Source organism: Balaenoptera physalus (assembly GCF_965194825.1).
Source record: "Balaenoptera physalus genome assembly, chromosome: 1".
NCBI lineage: Eukaryota > Metazoa > Chordata > Mammalia > Artiodactyla > Balaenopteridae > Balaenoptera > Balaenoptera physalus.
In genome coordinates, this window is record NC_138882.1 from 47,218,739 (window position 1) to 47,239,894 (window position 21,156).

Below are 21,156 nucleotides of genomic sequence, written 5' to 3' on the forward strand. Positions count from 1 at the left end.
AAAAATTGATTTTTTTCATTAAACCAGCATGATCTTAATAGTAAATCTGGAAAATATTTTAAGCACAACAAAGAAAATAAAAATCATCCACAAATTTATCAATAATTCCAATCACCGGAGAAAGCCACACATACCAACTGAAAAATTATATACCTCTAGAGAGCAGCATTATCATGATTATCATCGTGATTTATTGAACACCTACTATGTGCTGGACACTGATTTCATGCCTTTACATGTAATTACTTCATTGCATTCTCAAAACACTCCTGTGAGGTAGAAACTATTATTAACTCCCATTTTGCTCACAAGAAAACTCAGGCGCTGAATTTAGGTAACATTACGACACTAGCCAGTAACAGTTGGTGGAGTCTGGAATCAAACCTAGGTTGTCTGGCTGTAGTGCACCCATGCCACATAATTTAATTCTAGAATAAATGATACATTCACATAAATCAAAAGAATGTAGAAGGTGTCTAATAAAAGGTCTTGCTCCCACCTCCATCCCCATCTGTTTCATGTCCCCCCTGTCATAAGTAATCACTTTTATTAGTTTTGGGGGTACCCTTCAAGAGTTTCTCATGCCAATACAACCAGACACAAATATACTCTGTATTTTGTTTGCTTATTTTTCTGCCTACCTTTTTTTTTTTTAGCAGTTTAGGTTCATAACACAATTGAATACAGAGTTCCCACGTAACCCCTGCCCACCCACGTGCACAGCCTCCTCCATCTTCAATATCCCCCACCACAGTGGTACAGTCGTTGCAACAGATGAATCAACATTGACACAACATTATTAACCAAAGTCCCTAGTTTATATTAGAGCTCACTCTTAGTGTCGAACATTCTGTAGGTTTGAACAAAGCTATAATGACATGTATCCACGATTCTAGTACCCTACAAAATTTCACTGCCCTAGAAATCTCCTGTGCCCTGCTTATTCATTCCTCCCTTCCCCTAACCCCTGGTAACCACTGATATTTTTACCTTCTCCATAGTTTCCCTTTTTCTAGAATTTAATACAGTTGAGATCATATGGTATGCAGCCTTTTCATATCAGTTTCTTTCACTTAGTAATATGCATTTAAGGTTTCCCCATGTCTATTCATGGCTTGAGAGCTCATTTATTTTTAGCGCTGAATAATATTCCATTGTCTGGATGTACCACAAGTTTATTTATAGATTCAGCTGTGGAAAGACATCTTGGTTGGTTTCAAATTTTGGCAATTATGATAAGCTGCTATAAACATCTGTGTGCAGGTTTTTGGTGTGAACATGAGTTTTCAGCTCATTTGGGTAAATGCCAAAGAGGGAAATTGCTGGCTCATATGGTAAGAGCGTGTTTAGTTCTGAAAGAAACCGCCAAGTTATCTTCCAAAGTAGCTGTCCCATATTCCATTCCCACCAGCAATGAATGAGGATTATTATTGCTCTATATCCTTGCCAGCATTTGGTGTTGTCAGTGTTTTGGATTTTGGCCATTCTAATAGGTGTGTAGTGGTATCTCATTATTGTTTTATTTATTTATTTATTTATGTTTTAACTAGTCAGATGCTGAGGGAGAACAGCAGAGAGAAAAAACTCCTATAGGAAATACATTCACAGCATATCTCATTTTTAAAATATGACGTTTACTACAAAATCTTGCTTCTAATTCCTTGCGGAAATCTACTTCTTGTACTTTTAGCATCTTTATTTTTTATACGATTCTGTTCATTATTGTTTTAATTTGCAATTCCCTGATGACAAATGACATTAAAAATCATTTCATATGCTCACTTGCCATCTGTATATATATGTTGGTGATGTGTTTGTGCAGATCTTTTGCTCATTTTTAAATTGAATTGCTCATTTTCTTATTGTTGAATTTTTTTTTAGTTCTTTTATATTTTGGATAACAGTCCTTTTTCAGATATGTCTTTTGCAAAGATTTTCTCCTAGTCTGTGGCTGGTGTTCTTATTCTTGTGAATATTCTTTACTTTTTTATCTTTTAAAATATAAGTGGTGGCACTTGGTACACATTTTTCTGGATCTTACTTTTTCACTTAATATGAAATGTTGGACATCTTTTCATTTGAGTGTGTAGAGAGTTTATCATTCTTTTTTCAGTTGCATACTATTCCACTGTGTGGCCATATCTTGATTTATTAACCAGTCCCTTACTGAGAGACAGTGGGCTGTTTCTGATCTGGCTAAGACAGACAAGGCTGCAGTGAGTAAGCTCGTGTGCACATTGTTTGGTATGAGTGCAGGTGTGTCTGTGGCAGAGGGTCCACGTTTCACCACCATGCTCATTATTGGAAGTTTTATTATGGGAAGTGGCTCATTATTTATGTGTACTTGATATTGTGCAGGTGTTCATAACTGAGGTTTGCTCTCTGTGGTCATAGAAGTCTCTGCTCTTTATCGACTGCCTGTGGACCCCAAAAGAAGAACCTCAGATGCTTCTCTGAAGACACACTGACTTTCTGGTTCCTTTCCACCTCTGGGCTTTCACACAGGCCAGACTTCTTGTCTCTCACTCTTTCCCTGGCTAACTCAGCTCCCCTCAGACTAAATGCCACCTTCTCAGAGATTTCCCTGTCTCCCCTAAGCACTATTGCTTCCTTCTGTTACTCATTCCCAAAGCTCCCTGGACCTTGCCCTTGTAGGACCTAGAGTAACCCCAATTCACGTCTATTTATATGATGATCTGTCTGCCGTTGCCCCATGATGGCAGTGACCAGGTCTGTCTTATTCTACTGTATCCCTGGTATCCAGCCCACTGGCTTAAAAAGGGTGAGCAACTGATAAATATTTATAGAATGAATGAACTTCAGATCATTAGGCAACTGTCTCCTTGTCCTTCAGATGAATTCCAGCTTTCATAAAAATGTTTTAAATTTTTGAAGTCTTGTTGGCATTGTCAAGTTTGGGAAAAAGCAACCTGATTAGCTCTGGATTAGGGGATGTGATACTTTCAAACAGACAAGCTAAACATCAGCAATTGGAGTCGAGAGAGCATTAGTGTATATGTTTTCCATGGACCTTTAGATTGGCCACAACTGAAACAGTACCCGGACACTAGCCAGCCTTAGTTTCCAAACATCCCTTGCATACCCATCCCTTGTCCAAGTCATGGCTCAATTCTAAAGATTGGGATCACCACTTCATATTCTGGGGTTATGACTGCTAATCTCTGGTAACTTCTGAAGGGATGAGTTAAGGGAGGTGAATACACATGTTATGGTATTATGCGCTGGTGGTAACAAAGATTAGGAGGAAGAAAAAAGCAATTTTGCCTTCAAATAACTATATAACTCCAGGAGAAGGAGAGGAGTCCCATATTCAATTCTTGGGCAATCCTAACCTTCTAATGAACAGCAGAATGCAAAGTTGTAACTGTCATGACAAGCAACCTTTGATGAGCTATGTATGATGCACAAAGGAATTCCAAGAACAAAATGGATGACATTGTTTTAAAAGTTCATATTTCATATTGGGAAAAAAAGATCATAAAAGTTGCTGACAAATCTCCTGCGTATATTTTCTGTATAAACTTATTTATTCTGATTCTGGACCAATGACATTTTCTTTTTCCTAAAACCTTTGTTTCGTATAAAGAAAACTGATTCATTAACTACTCCAGAAGAGGTTAATGGTTTGGTTTAATTACTTCTCCAGGGGCATAAGGAGAAGCTCAGATAAATAAAGAGATGGTTTTCTATAAGAGACTGCGTTATGCATATGTTAACACATTACCTCTCCTCCCACAGAGGCCCTGCATGACAGAAGAGGGAAAATAAAAGACTTGTTATGTTCTGCCTTCTAATCAGCATCTGTATTTCAAAGATTAAAAAAGTGACATTAGGGGCTTCCCTGGTGGCGCAGTGGTTGAGAATCTGCCTGCCAATGCAGGGGACACGGGTTCGAGCCCTGGTCTGGGAAGATCCCACATGCCGCGGAGCAACTAGGCCCGTGAGCCACAATTACTGAGCCTGTGCGTCTGGAGCCTGTGCTCTGCAACAAGAGAGGCCATGATAATGAGAGGCCCGCGCACTGCGATGAAGAGTGGCCCCCACTTGCCACAACTAGAGAAAGCCCTTGCACAGAAACGAAGACCCGACACAGCCATAAATAAATAAATAAATAAATAAATTTAAAAAAAAAAGAATACTGATGTAGCAATATACAATTATAATGAAAAAAAAAAAGTGACATTATTAGAGCTCCATGGGATCACGGAACTTCAAATGAAACAAGATTTGATATTGATAAACAGTGTACTTCTTCCCCAGAAGATCATTTCAAAATGTTTGAGGCTTCCTTAGCTTTGCACATGTATTCCTTCCCCATCACAAGTCTATCGAGGACATATTACCTGACATTAAATGATGTTTTGATGACCTATTTGTATGTACAGCTGAAGCTATTGAGTGTCCTCTATGTGTTGGGCACAGGCAGAGTCAGTGAATGGATGTGACTGAGAGTAAAGATCTTGGGGGCAGGGGGCAGGTGTGTGTCTCCTCCTGACTGGGGGAACTTGGGTCACTTATATAACCTGTCCAAGATTTAGTGTATCCCTCTGCAAAACTGGATTGTTTGCATGGATTAAGTGAAACAATGGCTGTAAAGTATTTACCACCATACCTAGGAAGGTAAGGTGGTAAATACTTCAGCGTACAACAAACAGCAGCAATTATTACTGTTACTATTACAGGTCACTGAAGAGAAGACAAGGTATCAACAATCCTAAAATCCAGTAGCAAGACAAGGCATGGGCAAGTACTAGGATAAGTAGAAGTGCAAGGCACTTCTGCATTCCTGCTGAGGATTATTTGAATGAGGTAGCAGCATACCTTGCCATGAAATCTGAAAATTTTATGGAGTAGCAGACGGAACAGGGTCATACTTTCATATACTATTGTTATTTTGTTTCATCTCTTAGAATTACTAAAAATTTGGCCTCATAGGAAACTTGGGGGAGGGTGCACCTAACCCCCTTCTTTTCTTGGTGTGTTGCTGGCATCTTTTTTCCTAGTTAATTTCAGTTTACTGTGGTGTGGCTTGAGTCTACTAGGTAAAATGCACTCTGTTAGATGTATTGGGCATTACAAGAATAAGTAAAATATATTCAGAGAGGTGTGAGACGCTAGTATATTCATAAAGCAAGACTAGGACGCTCTGCCAGCTTCAGTCCTCAGAGAAACAGAAGCCAAGAAAAAGTAAGAAGTATAACGATGTATTGGGGGTAATGCCTATGAAAGATAAACAGGGGAGGGAACAGGAGTAGGCAGAGAGAACCTTCAGTCTGTGAGGTAGGTCTAACAGCTTTGAAAGGAGAGTGGGAAGGAAGAAGGATTGGAAAGGAAGGGCTTCCTTTCCAGACTGCAGTGCAGTCTGAGAAGGTCTCAGCCAGCCCACTGGGGTGAATGACCCCCCAGGCTCTAGTCCCCACTGTGGTCAGTCGTTGCCTGGGAGCTTCCCAGGAAGTGGGGCTCGGGTTGAATGCTGCAGTGGAGCCCAACACTACTGCACCTGGAGGCTCTTAGTCAACTGCACTCCTTCCAGCAGGTTCTCCTTGAAGGGAGATCTGAGCAGGGCACCTCCATAGTTGCCACAGATGGTCTGCAAAATGGAACAATCAGAGAAGAAGAAAGAGCCCTCAGATATTAAATGTGATTAACGACATTAGGCATTCAACTGAAGGATTGAAAATTAAAGTTGAGAAAATATCTCAAAATGTGGAATAAGTCAAAGAGATATAAAATATATGAAAATTTGAAATGAGACATTAGAAAAGCAATCCTAGAAAGCCATTGTCCTGTTAATAAGAGCTTCAGAAAAAGGAGGAGAGATAAGGAAGAAAATTATATTACAAAGACAAGAGAAATTCCTAGAACTGAAAACTAGGTAGCATGTTCAGCACAATGAATTAAAAAAGACCTACACCTGGATACATCCTCGTAAAATCACCTAACACTGAAAAGAGAAGATCCCCAGAGCTTTCAGAAAGAAACAACAGTTCATGTGCAATGGAATGAGAATCAGACTGTCACTGGTCTTCTAAAGAGCAGCTGGATGCTAGAAAACAAAAGTTGCAGTGCTTTAAAGATGTTAAAGAAAATTATTTTCATCCTAAAATTCTCTATCTGGCCGACAAAGGGAGAAGATTAAAGCATAAAAACACTCAGAAAATGTAATTTGTAAGCAACTTGTCTTAGTTACTGGAGGACGTACTCCAGCATAATTAGAATAAAAAAGAAAGGGGAAGAAATATGATTCAAGAAACAGTCAGTTCAACCAAGTAAAACAAGATGGGAATTTCAGGATATCTGCAGCAGATCTAGAGAGCTCTAGGCCTGATTGGAGGAAGAGACGAGACAGGACCCGGAGGGAAGAGGCAATGGAATAAAACATGTGATCGAGATAATTGAGGATATAATAAAAGGCTGAAATGCCCCCTCCTATCAAATAAGAGGGGGGCAAAAAGGACTCTGGGAAAAACAAAAACTCTATAAGAAAAGTGTGGTGAAATAAGAAGTAAACCAAAATGTGGTGTCGATTTAGGCAAATGACATAGTGGAAAAAAGGAAAATCTATTTGGCTTTGATGCTAGGGACAACCTCTTGAAAGCAGCTCAACCCTGGAACTACAGAACCTATAGAAAATGAAAAGTAATCCTAATATACTACTTGGCCAAGCAGTAAACAATATTTACATTGCTATACTAATGTAAACACTATTTTTTCATTTTCAAATTTCAGAGTCAATCCATGGACACAACAGGAATATTGGTGAAATTTTAAGACAACATGTAATTGTCAAAAAACATTTGACCATGAAAAATAATATATGGCTGGTGGAAGGTGGACTGTGGGGTCGGGGGAGGTATGCAGAGGAAGGGTAAGGTCAATTTCCAAACTGGAATGACCCCATAGAAGGTTGATGGAAACAAATATATAATCATATTATTTAATGTTACAAAAGTAACTAATAGAAGAATTAAAAATAATACAGTGCTAAATATTGGGAAGATGATGGGAAAGAAGTTAATGCGAGATAAATTTTCATTTCTCATAAGTTGATGACTATAAATGATAATCAGGTTATATATTTATAATTATAGTAATAATACTTGTGGAAATTACTAGCTAAAGAACTAAGTACAGAAACAATTAAAAGAGATGAGACTATATCCAGAGCTGGCTGGGAGACTACCAGTGTTTGTGAGTTTTTCTGTATTATTTGATTTTTACCAAGTACAAGTATTGTTTTGATAAAAAAACTAAAATTAAAAACAAAAGAAAAGCCTTAAACTTGTTTAAGGTGATAGGGGTTGCCTTAGCAATTTTATAACATGTAGTTCCTAGAAGAGTAGATTTTAAATTTTTTAGGTTCTTTGTCCCTTCAGGGAGGCAGAAGGTTGCCTGACTCACGTTCAATTCTTCCCCTGCTGCACCCTCCTCCCCCGTCTCCCTCTCTCTCAATCTCTGTCTGTCTCCCTCTCTCTCTCTCACAAACACACACTATATGCCAGAATGGATAAGAAGATTGTCAGGTTTCTTAAGGAGACACAAATATAGCAGTCAGTTTTTTCACATTCCAACTTAAATTAAATTGGACACTAAGTCTCAGCACATTTACAGCTTCTCACCTCATTCATGTTGTTATTGTCTCAATTGCATCTTTATACATTTTGTATTTATTAAACTAGATTTATATATATATTATGCATGTTTTAAAAATCATATAGTAATAAATGGGAAGCCACAAACAAAAAGAATGTTATTATTCTACATACCATTGTACAGTATAAAGTTATACATATTAGACAGTATATTATGCTGATTCTCATATTTAGCTAGGTAACTACCTTTACCACTGTTGCTTATTTCCATGTATGTGTTTTTTCATATCATTGTACTAAATATACTATTTATTTTTCTTTTTATTACCCTTGGTTTATTACTTTATTTTTTAAATTCAATGTATTTAAACTAAAAAAAAGTTCACCCATTTCTCCAACCCTCCCAATCTGTTGTCTGTATTTATGACCTTAGTTATCTACCTATCTATCCATCTATCTGTCTATCTATCTATCAATCTATCTCTTAGATTTCACATATGAGAGAGATCATATGGTATTTGTCTTTCTCTGTCTGATGTATTTCACTTAGCATAATGCCCTTGAGGTCATCCATGTTGTCGCAAATGGCAAGATTTCATTCACTTTTGTGGCTGAATAATATTCCATTGTATATATACACCACATCTTCTTTATCCATTCATCCATTGATGGATACTTACATTGTTTCCATATCTTGGCTATTGTAAATAATGCTGCAATGAACATGGTGGTGAATATAGCTTTTCAAGTTAGTGTTTTCTTTTTCTTTGGATAAATACCCCAAAGGGGAATTGCTGGATCATATGGTGGTTCTATTTTCAATTTTTTGAGGAATCTCCATACTGTTTTCCATAGTGGCTGCACCAATTTAAATTCCCACCAACAGTGCACAAGGGTTCCCTTTTCTCCACATCCTTGCCCATACTTGTTATTTCTCTTCTTTTTGATAATAGCCATTTGAACAGGTGTGAGGAGATATCTCATTGTGGTTTTGATTTGCATTTCCCTGATGATTAATGGTGTAGAGCATCTTTTCATGTACCTGTTGGCCATCTGTATATCTTCTTTGGAAAAATATCTGTTGAGATCTTCTGTCTATTTTTTAATTAGATTTTTTTGCTATTGAGTTGTATATGTTCTTTATATATTTCAAATATTACCCACTTATCAGATATATGATTGGGAAATATTTTCTCCCATTCAGTAGGTTGCCTTTTCATTTTATTGATGGTTTCCATTGTTGTGCAGAAGCTTTGCAGTATAATGTACTCTCATTCATTTTTGCTTTTGTTGCTTTTGCTGCTGAATTAAAAAAATCATCACCAAGACCTATGTCAAGGAGCTTACTGCCTATATTTTCTTCAAGGAGTTTTATGGTTTCAGGTCTTATGTTCAAGTCTTTCATCTTTTTTGAATTATTTTTTGTATTTAGTGTAAAATAGTGGCCCAGTTTCATACTTTTGCATGTGGTATCCAATTTTCCCAACAACATTTATTGAAGAAACTGTTCTTTCCCCATTGCATATTCTTGCCTACTTCATCATAAATTAATTGGCCATATATGTATGGGTTTATTTCTGTGCTCTCTATTCTGTTCCATTGATCTATGTGTCTGTTTTTATGCCAATACCATACTGTGGTGATTACTGTAGCTTTGTAATACAGTTTGAAATCAGGGCATGTCATGCCTCCATGTTTGTTTTTCTTTCTCAAGATTGTTTTGGCTATTTGGGGTCTTTTGTGGTTTCACACAAATTTTGGGATTGTTTGTTTTATTTCTGTGAAAAATGCCATTGAAATTTTGATAGGGATTGCATGAATCTGTATATTGCTTTGGGTTGTATGGACATTTTAACAATATGAATTCTTCCAATCCATGACCATGCAATATCTTTTCATTTATTTGTGTCTTCTTCAATTTCACTACTGTCTTGTAGTTTTTAATAGACAGATCTTTCACCTCCTTGTTAACCAAACCATTTATTTCTAGGTATTTTATTCTTTTTGCTGCAATGGTAAATGGAGTTATTTTCTTAATTTCTCTTTCTGATAGTTCATTATTTGTATATAGAAATGCAACAGATTTTTGTATATTGATTTTGTATCCTGCAACTTTACTGAATTCATTTATCCTCAAGAGTGTTTTGATGTAATCTTTAGGGTTTTCTATATATAATATTATGTTATCTGAAAATAGTGACAGTTTTACTTCTTCCTTTCCAATTTTGATACCTTTTATTTCTTTTTCTTGCCTAATTGCTCTGGATAGAATTTCCAATACTATGCTGAGTAAAAGTGGAGAGACTGGACAGAACATCTTTGTCTTGTTCCTGATCTTAGAGGAAAAGTTTTCAGCTTTTCACCATTGAGAATGACATTAGCTGTGGTCTTGTCATATATGGCCTTTATTATGTTGAGTTATGTTCCTTCTGTATCTGCTTTGTTGAGAGTTTTTATCATAAACAGATGTTGAATTTGTCAAATGCTTTTTCTGCATCTATTGAGATGATCATATGATTTTCATCCTTCATTTTGTTACTGTGGTGTATCACATTGACTGATTTGTGGATGTTGAACCATCTTTGCATCCCTGGAATAAATCCCACTTGATCATGATGTGTGATCCTGATAATATATTGTTGAATTCAGTTTGCTAATATTTCAATGAGGATTTTGCATCTAGGTTCATCAGGGATACTGGCCTGTAATTTTATTTGCTTGTGGCATCCTAGTGTGGCTTTGGTATTAGGGTAATACTGGGCTTATAAAATGAGTTTGCAAGAGTTCACTCCTCTTTTATTTTTTAGAAGAGTTTTAGAAGGATTGGTATTATATATTCTTTGAAGAGTCGGTAGTATTTACCAGTAAAGCGGTCTGGTCCTGGAGTTTTGTTTGTTGGGAAGTTTTTGATTGCTGATTCAATCTCCTTACTAGTAGCTGATCTATTCAGATTACTGAAAAGAAAATGGTAGTCACCATTTTTAATTGCCTGTCATAATTAAATTATTATTTCATGTCTGAAATAAAAATGTGCAGACATTGTGAGCATTAAGTTTGTAGTGACATAACAATTAGAAGAGCATTCTAATTGAAGATGCCACTGATCTGGACAAAATTCAGGTCTCAAGCTTATTCCTTTCCCTAATCCTCAACTCAGGGTTTTCAGGACTCCGGAGAAAAATGTAGAGTTTTTATCTCACTTTTGGGTCAATAGTCAACTTGGTTAGGGAAATGGTTGCCATTGTTATCATCATCATAGCACATAAAGACAATTTTCCTGTTATTCAGAAGAAGTTCACCTTGCTCCAGCTTCCTTCTACAGCATAAATGGTTGGATCCCAGAAAATCTAGAGTATAAGATTCCCTCTGGGGCATTTGGGCTACTTGAAGCTTGACAAGCACAATGATAGAAATCTTTTCCATATATCTTGACTTTTTAGAAGTTTGTAGAAGCCAGAAAGAAAATCCTTTGCCACACTCTGTACCAAGATTTTATCTATTAAAAGGATACTGGTCATTTTATTTTAGTCTACTGTTAAGGAATGTGTCTAAGTGCCATGCATTATGTTAGGCAATTTGCATGTATTATCTCTTTTAATTTTCACAATAATTCTAGGAGGCAAGGGATATTACTAGATCTGTTTTTCAAACATGATACTGAGACTTAGAGAAGTCAAATAGGTATTAAGCAATAAAACCAGGATTTAAAACCTATCTGCCTGGTTCCAAATCCTGGACTAAAAACAACTGTCCAGTCTACTGTCAGCCTTATTGTTTATCATCGTTCTTCTCCTGCTCTGTATTATTTAATATAAAAGATCTCTACCTCAGCAGATACTATCAAATGTACTGTTCTTCTCTGTTTATATCACCTTGTTTAATTCCTATAGGCTCATCTTTTCAAAAAATTTTGGTAGAAATGACCAAAATACCATCACAGACATAGTTGGTACCATTGTTTTGTGTATTGAGACTATATCTCCTCTGTTTTTTTCTAGCACATTACTGATCATTAATTTTACATCACAAACCTCAACCAGAATTTGCCTTCATCTACAGCTAAAGCATTCCTTTGGAAGGGAAGAACTAACTCCAAACAATCATAGCTGTTAAGTAATTTAAAGCATTTTACTCCCACATGAAGTACCTTAAATTTGCCTGCATTGGATAAAATTCTCAGCATATGTTTAAAAAATGAGATGAAAGATTACATCACATTAAAATTACTGGCATTTTAATTTTTTAAATAATTCCACGAGAAACAAAATGGCAAATTATAAACACATGTTGTTTTTATAGCACTTTCATATTCATTTATAATGTATGAATATTTTAAAAGTAAAATTTTATTTAATCTGCATTTTAACATATAGTAACAGTAATATATATAATATCCAATGGATATATGCAGAAACCAAGGCATTCTATTAAGAGAGTCAATATTCAATGACAGGAGAAAAAGAGTAGTAGGGTGAATTTTGTGTGAGCGAACTTGACTAGGCTGAGGTCTGCTACTTAATAAGGAGAAAAAGGCAAATAACATATGTCATTTGAGTGTCGACAATTTTCATCTGTGGTCCAGCTCATTCTTTTACAGAAAGCAACAAAACCCAGATTTATATGAATAAAAATATAAAGACTAAAGCCATGAAAATAAGACAGAAAATAATCAAGTTAGGGTGTTTGAAGTGTTAGGTATTACCTCTAGTGTTGTGAGTCAAATTTACATAGAAATAATTTCCATATGATAAAATATACACATTTTTAGTGAGTTTTGACAAATGCATGTGGTGTGATGAGTTTTGACAAATGCATTTAACTACCCTTACAATCAGTGCATTTCTATTATTACAAAAGTTCCCTTGTACTCCTTTCCACTCAATCTTCTCCCACCATTCCCAGCCCCAGGGAAACAATGGTCTGTTTTCTAACACTATTCGTTAGATTTGGGAGTTTTTTTCTTCACATATCATGCCCAGTAGTTTGATCATGATGTGTCTAAGTGTGGTTTTCTTTATAGTCTGCCTGCTTGGAATTTACTGTGCTTCTGGGATCTGTAAGTCAATGTTAATCATAAAATCTGGGAAAATTCATGCCATTACTTCTACAAATTATTTTTTATGCACCCTTCTCACTTTCTTCTCCTTCTTTGATTTCAATTACACATATGTCAGACTGTTTTAAATTATCCTATACACCCCTGAGACTAGTGTTCTTTAATATTTTCACTTAATATTCTTAATATTTGATAACTTCTGTTAATATGTCTTCAAGTTCACTGATTATTTCTTCTGCCATCTCCACTCAGTTATGAATCTTTTCCAGTGAACTTTTTATTTCAGAGTATTGTACATTTTAGTTCTAGGATTTTTATCTTTCTAAAAGTAAATAGTTTTTACTTTTCTGTTGAGATTCCCTAACTGATCACTCATTAAGACCATAGTTTATTTTAAATCTTTGAAAATATTTATGATTGCTGCTTTAGGTCTTTGTCTGCAAATCAAATATTTGGACTATCTTTTAATCAATTTTTATTGATTACTTTTTTCCTCAACTATGATTTACATTTTCCTATTTCTTTGCATTTTTAGTAATTTTTAATTGTATAATAGACATTGTGGGCAATATTGTAGATTCTTGGGATTCTATAATATTCCTCTGAAGAGCATGATTTTTGTTCCAGAAGGTAGTTCAATTATTAGCTGAACACCTTGAATCTATATGGACTTGTTTTACGCTTTGTTATGGCAGATATGTGGAAAGTGCTAGGTGTTTTCTAAAACTCTCTAAGCTGGGTAGAGTCAACTTCCAAACTCTGATGCCCCTACAGATCTGTTTAAGTATTATTTTTAGGTTTTGTTAGGGTGGGTCTATTGTAGGCCTTTCTGTAGCGTGGTCCTTACATCTAAAGCATGGCCTTCCTGGTGTCTCAGCTGGATGCCCATGGTATTAATGAGGTCTCTACACTCTGGCTGGAGCAGCCCTCTAATATTTCCCAGCACTGCTTGATTTCTAATATTCCTTTCTCCTCTCAATCCCATAGCAACCACTTTCTGGTAAACCTAGCGTGGTCTCACCTGGAACATTCACAGCCTAGTCCTTAGCCAAGGTCTCACCCAGACTTTTGAGTCTTCTTTTGGTGCAGCTCCTTCCTCTCTAGTGCCCTGCTTTGCCCTAAAGTTTCTAACCTGTTCAGTATCTCCAAACTCTGAATTTGCCCCCAGTCAGAGAGAGATGGCAGCTGTGGGGATCACCTTGTGAGTTTCCTTTTCTCAAGGATCACAATCTGGTGCACCTATTGTCCAATGTCTGAAAACAGTTGCCTCATACATTTTACACAATTTTATAGTTGTTTATGGAAGGAGGGCTCATCCCATACCAGTTAGTCTACCATGGTTGAAGTCTTATCTACAACTTTGAAGAACCACTGAATGAAATCTGAGATCCATTAATAATGACATCTGAGGGTTTATGGTGATATTCGGGTGACTAAGAAAGGAAGGTATAATAACTAAATTAAAAAAAAGAAGTGTGAGTCAAAACATAGACCAGAAGATTATAAGAGCTCCTAAAATGTACATTATGTGTTTGTCTTCCAGTATATCTTCCTTGGGACAATCAACCTCTCCCTACTTCCTGGGTTATAAATGACTTTCAGTTGCAGTGCCTTCCCAACTGCTCCCAGTCACAAACATGGGCATGTTTGCCCAGGCTGAGCCAATCAAAATGCTCCATGCTAATGACCTCAGTGATTGGTGCAGGAATGAGCCCCCAAACGGTGTCAATCAGAATCTTTCCTGAGCTTAACAAATGGATATTGTTAGAAAGATACTCTCTTTCTGTTGGGGTTGCTAACTGGGGACCTATGAACTGGATCTCTTGACAGACACCTTGCCCACTGAAAGGACAGAGTCTGGGTAGCTGATGTTTGTCTCTCTTGGGCTACTCAGTAGCCAAATCTTCTTCCAATCTGAGATCTCTATTGTGTGACCCTCAGCAGGAAGCAGGGTCCTGCCACCCACTCTAGTAGCCAAACACTCTCTCACCTCTCCCTCTGGAAGCTGTGACTCAGCCAATCAGACTGAATCTCGTCAATCCAATTCTCCTACCCATCCTTTAGGTATGAATGTTATGATGTAAAGATGCAGAAAGAGTAGTGGCTGTTTGTACCACAGTAGTGGGCTAGAAACTGCAGTGAGAGTAGTAAGTGTCCTATGGCACATTCAGACAGTTTGAGGCAAGTATCCAGTGGTGGCACCAGCAGCGGCACCATCTTCACTGGACCGTTTCTGAGGCATGAACTTGGTTGTGTTCACAGTTGTCTGGGAAATCTTAGGTGTTGCTTGTTTTCTATTCCTGGCTCTTGAGTCCTCCTAATAATCATGTAGGCTAACCAATACCCTTCTATAAATTCCTTTTTTAAGTTTGTTAGGCAGACTGTTAGTTGTCTCCCAAAATGTGTGTGTAAGTGTCTATGTGTATATATGCATATATGTACACACACACATACAGGTAGTTATCGATAGATATAGATATGGAGAGAGAGAGAGAGAATGGAAAGGAGAGATGGAGGGAGGGAAAGAGAGAAAAAGAAAGACAAGAAGAAAACTTTTACTTTTAAATTTATATTTTTCTGTACTGCTTAAATGTTTTCGAATAATAAGCATGAATTGTTTCTTAACATCTTTTAGAAAATCAAGGGCAGGAGGTTACTTTGGCTTCAATTACCTAGACTTCAGTTACTGTATGTCTAAATGCTCTCATGATTTCTTTACCAATGAAATTGTTCTGTAGGTATATGCAGTACAGAGCCTTGGGAAGTGTAATTCTTCCCTGAACTTCACTTTGAATAAGAAGAGCAATTGCTCTAAGGTCCTTCCCTTCTAAACACTCTGGAGGTAGGAATTTATAGACCTCTATGGTTTCAGGAAGGAAAAAGAATTTCTTCTGCATTGAGTTTTCCCTGGAAAATTTTCTCATTTACCAAAATACTCTTTCCTCTGTGACAGACAACTGTGTCTGTCTCACACTGGAAACCTCTTCAACTGTGAAGAAAACTCTTTTCTCTGAGCAGTATTTAGCCAAGTTGGAATTTTTTTGTTTGGTTTGTTTGTAATTTTTTTATACATGTGGCATGTGAGTGACTGACAAACACTCATTAATTTCCTTGCATTCCCTGTTTTTTGAACCTATACTTGCATCGCAGTTATAGGAAAATATGGCTTGATGTGTCTGGGGTAACCAAGGCAAGATGAAAAAGCGATATATAACTTGCATGCATTGACAGACTAGTATTTTGTCCTGAATGTGATGACCACCATTATGTTTATTTACAAAGTCCTGGTGAAATGGCAGGAAAATTATGGTTCCTTCATGGCTACACCCTTTGAATCACTGCTGTCATCTCTGTGATGGAATGAAATCCTTCCAAGTCCATATATTTTTATGTCTATATGGTACCTCTTTATTTTTATTAGTTGTAGATGTACACATTATGTAGTGTGACTTGATAGGACTTGCTTTAGGCCTTGCAGCTCAAAAACATTTCTCCATAGAATGTAAATTGATGCAGCCACTATGGAAAACAGTATGAAGGTTCCTCAAAAAACTGAAAGTAGAGTTGCCATATGACCCAGCAATCCCACTCTCAGGCATATATCCAGACAAAACCATAATGTGAAAAGATATATGCACACCAATGTTCATAGCAGCATTGTTTACAATAGCCAAAACATGGAAACAACCTAAATGTCCATTGACAGATGAATGGATAAAGAAGATGTGATAGACTCTAGGTCCATCCACCTCACTACAAATAACTCAATTTAGTTTCTTTTTATGGCTGAGTAATATTCCATTGTATACATGCGCCACATCTTCTTTATCCATTCATCTGTCAGTGGACACTTAGGTTGCTTCCATGTCCTGGCTATTGTAAATAGTGAGTAGCATTGACATATATACACTACAAATGTGAGGTAGACAGCTGATGGGGGACGGCTGCACAGCACAGGGAGATCAGCTCGGTGCTTTGCGGCCACCTAGAGGGGTGGGATGGGGAGGGTGGGGGGGAGATGTGGGAGGGAGGGGATGTGGGGATGCATGTGTGCATATGGGTGATTCACCTTTTTGTGCAGCGGAGACTGGCACAACACTGTAAAGCAACTGTACTCCAATAAAGATGTTAAAAAGAAAAAAAAAGAGCTCTCACGCCTTGAGACGTAAACAAAAAAAAAACTTAAAAAAAAAAGATGTGAGGGCTTCCCTGGTGGCACAGTGGTTGAGAATCTGCCAATGCAGGGGACACGGGTTCGAGCCCTGGTCTGGGAAGATCCCACATGCTGCAGAGCAACTAGGCCCGTGAGCCACAACTACTGAGCCTGCGCGTCTGGAGCCTGTGCTCCGCAACAAGAGAGGCCACGATAGTGAGAGGCCCGCGCACCGCAATGAAGAGTGGCCCCCACTTGCTGCAACTGGAGAAAGCCCTTGCACAGAAATGAAGACCCAACACAGCCAAAAATAAATAAATAAATAAATAATAATCAAAACACCAAGAACCTCCAAAAAAAAAAAAAGAAAGATGTGATACACACACACACACACACACACACACACACACACACACACAATGGAATACTACTCAGGCATAAAAAAGAATGAAATAACGTCATTTGGAGCAACATGGATGGACCTAGAGATTATCATACTAAGTGAAGTAAGTCAGAAATACCATATGATATCACTTATATGTGAAATCTAAAATATGACACAAATGAACGATACAAAGAACAGACTTGTGGTTGACAAGGGGGAGAGGAGGTGGGGGTGGGATGGATTGGGAGTTTGGGATTAGCAGATGCAAACCATTATATATAGAATGGATAAACAACAAGGACCCAGTATAGTTCCCTGTATAGCACAGGGAACAATACTCAATATCCTGTGATAAACCATAATGGAAAAAAATACAAAAAAGAATATATATGTATAGCTGAATCAATTTGCTGTACAGCAGAAATTAATACAACATTGTAAATCAACTATACTTCAATAAAATAAAAAAATATTTCCCCATAAATTCCACTTGTTGTTTAATTTGGGCTAAGCTGGCTATTTTAAAATACAAATGCCCTGCTGGGCAGTAGGTCCCATTCATACTCTTGTAAGAATTATGTAACTAAATAATATGTGCATTATAGTCTGTCTGTCCCTGCAGGCCAGTTATTTAGCCTTCTCCGCCTGCTTTGTGTCCTGGGATGTTGACTTTACTGGCTAATTCAACCCAGGTCCCTTGCCTTCTGGTTTGGGCAGGTTTGGCCAGCTGGCAACACTAGGGGGAGATCAAAGGGTGGGAGGAGAGAGAGGGCAAGGTATTTATTCCCCTAGTTCCTTCCCGGCTGGACGCTGGTTTGACACTGGCTGTCTTTCTTTACCTAAAACCACAGCCCTCACCTGGTTCTGGTAATTGCTTCCCCCCAGTCTTTGCCCTTTTCTGCTGTTACTGTCTTTAGTGTTCTTTCTCATCCTCTGTTGATTCCTTTAATCCCACTCACAACTTCATAAATTGTCCCTCCATTAAATGTTCTCCAATCATCTCTTTAGAATATGCCACCTGTTTTCTGAGAGGACCCAGAATGATACCGTAATACCTCTATGAATGGCCTCAGGAAACGGACCTCCAAAATTGTATATCGGGATTGTATTGAGCAGTAGGCAGAACAATGGTTCCCAAAGATGTCCACACCTTAATCCCTGGAATCTTTGAATATGTTATATTATGTGGCAAAAGAGAATTAAGGTTGCAAATGGAATTAAGGTTACTAATCAACTGACCTAAAGATAGGGAGGTTATCCTGGATTATCCAAGTCGGTCCAATGTAATCATGAGAGCCCTGAAAAGTGGAAGAGGAAAGCAGAAGAATCAGTGTCAGAGTGATGTGATGTGAGAAAGACAGACCAGCCATTTCTGACTTAGAACATGGAAGGGGCCCTGAGCCACAGAATGTATGCAGACTCTAGAGATGGAAAAGTCAAGGAAACACATTCTCCCATGGAGTCTCTAGTAAGAATGCAGCCCTGCTGACACCTTGATTTTAGCCCAGTGAGACCCATATCAGACTTTTGACCTACAGAGCTGTAAGATAATAAATGTGTTGTTTTAAGCCAGTAAGATTGTGGTAATTTGTTATAGCAGCAATAGGAAACTGATACAGATTGCTAACATATTTGGTGAGAACATAGAACCTTCTTGATGAAGGAAAATAAAATATGTATAATCCATTGTATGTTATTCAAATTATCACAAGTAACGAAGGTTGGGATGCAGTTTAGGTGGAGGGCAAGGTGTTGAAAGATCAATTAGCAATGGTCCTTAGTTGCTACGGTGACAATGGTAATTACTAAGATAGTGGTGTGAGCTGGCTGTTTCTGTCAGTTTTAAATAATGTGCACAGATAAAAGTACTAATTAAAAGCTTTTAAGGTCCAGTCAGAGCCAAGTAGAAAACCTCTCTGGCAGCTTGAAAAACCTTGCTTATCCTCTTCAGCACGTTTGATATGAGTGAGGATCAATCCAGAATCTGAGAATTGCAACATCAAAATCTGATTTGCTGAGGACTTGGGGTGTGAGATGGGAACGTTTGACAGACACAGGCAAGACCAAGAACTCTGAGCCTCCCAATTCTCTTAAAACTTTCTTGCATATAATCCCCCCAACCCAGTAGAGGGGCTGGAGAACATGGGGTTGGTGGTAAATGAAGGAAGCTATGCTTATCAACTTAGTCCTCATAACCAGCCTCAGAAGCAGGACTGTGCAGCTATGTTCTATACTAATCATCTCTTTTTTCGACTTTATTTGCCTGCTACCTTACATAAAAGGCACTGGTAGTGGCTAACATTTTAGGTGTAGGGGAGATTTTGACTGAATTCATATCACCTACAATGAATGGTAGCTGGGGGTGCTCTGTGTTGGGGACACACGTTTTTTCACGCAGATAAAAGGATGCTAATGTGAAGTGTGTCTCCACCTTTCTCCACCCGGCTTTGTGTCCTGAGACATTGACCTCTATGGACCACATCAACCACGCTTCCTCATCCTCTGGCTTCTAGCTGCGTTTGGCCCATTCGAGGCACTGGCAAGAGACTAGAGGGTAAGCTGAGAGGAAAAGGGCAAGGTATTTATTTTCCTGGCTCCCTCCTTGTGAGGCTACATTTGACTGTGTCTGCCACACCCTCTATTTTAGAAACATAGCTGGAGATCCCAGCCCATGTTGGGCAGCCCTCCTTACAGCTTGCTGAGGTTCTTCTCCTAACCCTTAACCCTGCCCCCACTTTTCTAAATAGACCCTTCATTTAACTCTCTTCAAATACTCCCTTTTCTTTGCCAGAACCCTGACTGATACCATCATCATTATCATTGTCATTATCATTATAGTAACTAACACTGCTTAGCTCTTTTTATGTCGCAGGCACCTTACATGAATTAGCTTATTTTATCTTTATCATAACTATATGAGATGCATGACTATTGCTACTCCATTTCAGAGATCAAGAAATTGACATTTACAAATTGGCACATAGCTTTCCCAAACTTACCCAGCTAGTAAGTGGCTAAGATGAGATTTAAAATAGAGCTACCATATGATCCAGCAATCCCACTCCTGCGCATATATATGGAGAAAACCATAATTTGAAAAGATACATGCATTCCAATGTTCATTGCAGCACTATTTACAAAGGCCAAGACATGGAAGCAACCTAAGTGCCCATCGATAGATGAATGGATAACGAAGATGTGGTGTATATGTGCCACATCTGAGTAATGAGATACTACTCAGCCATAAAAAAGAATGAAATAATGCCATCTGCAGCAACATGGATGGACCTGGAGATTATTATACTAAGTGAAGTAAGCCAGACAGAGAAAGACAAATACCATATGATATCACTTACATGTGGAATCTGAAAAATAAATGATAAAAATGAACTTACTTACAAAACAGAAACAGACTCACAGACATAGAAAACAAACTTAGGGTTACCAAAGGGAAAGGGGGGAGGGATAAATTAGGAGTTTGGGATTAACATATACACACTACTATACATAAAACAGATAAACAACAAGGACCTACAGTATAGCACAGGGAACTATACTCAATATTTTGTAATAACCTATAAGGGAAAAGAATCTGAAAAAGAATAGATATATATGTATAACTGAATCACTTTACTGTACACCTGAAACTAACACAACATTGTAAATCAACTATACTTCAATAAAAAAAGAGTACAGAGAAAAAAGTAATGGTAGGTTTCAATTATGTATGGAAAGATATTGTGATATACAGCAGGACCTCTTCATGAGCGTGTGTCCACCTCTCATTTTAAGAAGAGCTTTTGCATATGAGGACATTGTCGATGTAAATTGAAAACCTTAACCACAATTTTTAAAATAAATATTTAACAAAGCAAGAGGAAAGAACCTAGTCTGTAGCATTTGAGGGAGCATAGCAAAATAAGTATAGAAGAAGACAGGTTTTGAAGTC